This window comes from Chinchilla lanigera, unplaced genomic scaffold, assembly GCF_000276665.1.
Source record: "Chinchilla lanigera isolate Chin_1 unplaced genomic scaffold, ChiLan1.0 scaffold00011, whole genome shotgun sequence".
NCBI classification, from domain to species: Eukaryota; Metazoa; Chordata; class Mammalia; order Rodentia; family Chinchillidae; genus Chinchilla; species Chinchilla lanigera.
Genome location: NW_004955412.1, coordinates 20,213,487 through 20,215,190, shown reverse-complemented (window position 1 = coordinate 20,215,190; position 1,704 = coordinate 20,213,487). Strand labels below are relative to the sequence as shown.

Sequence of the window (1,704 nt, the reverse complement as noted above, 5' to 3'; positions counted from 1 at the left end):
CGCGGGCTCGGGGGCGCCCCGGGGCTGTGCCCGGGACTAGTGGGTGCCCCCGATCGGAGAGAGGAGCTCGGCAGCCGCGATGCTAGGGCCCTGTCTTCGGGGTCCGAGTCCCTTGCCGCCTGGTCCAGCGTCCCGACTCCGGCTAGTCGCGGGCCAGCACCCGACTCCTCCCACGGCCGGGCCCGCCGGAGCCGGGCGGGGACGCGTCTGCAGAGACGCCGGGACTCGCGGCCGGCACCGGCTCCGGGAGGGCTGCGTGCGCAGAGCTGACACTGACAACACCGCCGGCGCCCCGCCCCCACCCACCCTTAAAGGAGCCGCACCCGCGCCGGGCGGGGCTGGGCCAGCTGGGAGCAGTGAGCGGCAAAGGCTCCATCCTGCAGTCGGGGTGCAACCCCTCACTGGAACGCAAGACGAGAGTAATTTCACTTAACTAAGATGCTGCCTGCTTTCCCATATGCTTCTTAGATTTCCTCAGGTTGGACGCCTGTCGGCTTAAAAAGGAGGTGACCCCTGTGGATATCACCGCCTTCTCCCAATAACCCCAAGCTCAGCAGCTTCTAGGTTCACATTTCCTGGCTGAAGCTTAGCGCTGGTTAGGAAGGTGCAAGGCATCCTTCCCAGTTAGAGAGCCGCTGACATCCACCAAGAGAAAGCAGAACCTGAACTTGGTAGAGGTTGAAAATAGAACATGGGTCACTGAATTCCCTTCACCACCATTACCGCCCTCACCCTTGGAGCTGGGATCCAGGAACACCCTCATTAACCTCCACGTTAGTGTGGGTTTGTTCTGGAGATATTTCCCAAGCCTGGGGCTGCGTCTGCTTTTAAAAATAATACAGTACATTTCCATAGTAACAGCTCCTGCCTGTGGAGCACGTGTAGAGAGGGTGGTAAGGAGAGGGGAACTGGCAGTGTAGTGTTGGAATAAGACTTGGTCTGGGTGGTGCAGGCCTGAATCCCAGCCACTGAGGAGGCTGAAGCAGGAGGCTTGCAAGTTAGAGGCCAGAGCCCGGGCAGTTTAACAAGACCCTGTCTCAAAAGAGTTGGGAATGTCGTAGGTTTAAACCCCAGTAGTATGTAGGGGGTTGGGTGGGGGAGAGGGTTGACCAGAAGACCTTACCATCCAAATACATGATATCCTGCTGGGTGTAGGAGCCCACACCTGTATAGTTTTAGTTATTTGAAAGGCTAAGGCAAAAAGATCACTTGACCTGAGCACAGTGGCTCACCGTGGCATACGCCTATAATCCCAGCACTCCAAGATTGTTGTGAGTTTGAGGCCAGCCTGAACTACATAGTGAGTTCAAGGCCAGGCTGAATGGCATAGTGAGACCCTTTCTGAAACAATCAAGGGAAAAAAAAATCATTTGAGCTGAGAAGCTGGTGATCAACCCAGGCAACCAGCGATGCATCTCAAAAACAAAGGAAAGGGGCTGGGGATTTAGCTCAGCGGCACAGCGCCTGCCTGGCAAGCACAAGGTCGTGAGTTCAATTCCTGGTACCGGAGAAAAGAAAACCAAACTGCCCCCCACAAAAAAAAAAAGAAAAAAAAAAAAAAGCTGGGCATAGTGGTACACACCTGTAACCCAAACCAAATATGGGTTATCTCAACAAGCTCTCAAGAAATGATGTTGTAGGTACACTGCCCAAACTCTGGCCTCAAAAATCTACCCCTCAAAAAAAAAAAAAAAAAAAAAAAAA

At 54.2% G+C, this 1,704-nt stretch overlaps 2 protein-coding genes across 4 annotated transcripts in view; one reads left to right on the top strand and one right to left on the bottom strand.

Annotated features, from left to right (window-relative positions):
* Positions 1-276, bottom strand: part of C2cd2l (C2CD2-like) — a gene marked incomplete in the record, with an annotated part of 17,346 nt that extends 17,070 nt beyond the window's left edge. Inside the window, 1 exon segment of one of the 2 annotated variants that reach the window (XM_005378305.2) lies at positions 1-276. 2 annotated transcript variants of the gene reach the window in all.
* Dpagt1 (dolichyl-phosphate (UDP-N-acetylglucosamine) N-acetylglucosaminephosphotransferase 1 (GlcNAc-1-P transferase)) overlaps positions 1-1,704 on the top strand; it is a 12,494-nt gene that overhangs the window by 2,684 nt on the left and 8,106 nt on the right. The window lies entirely within an intron of this gene.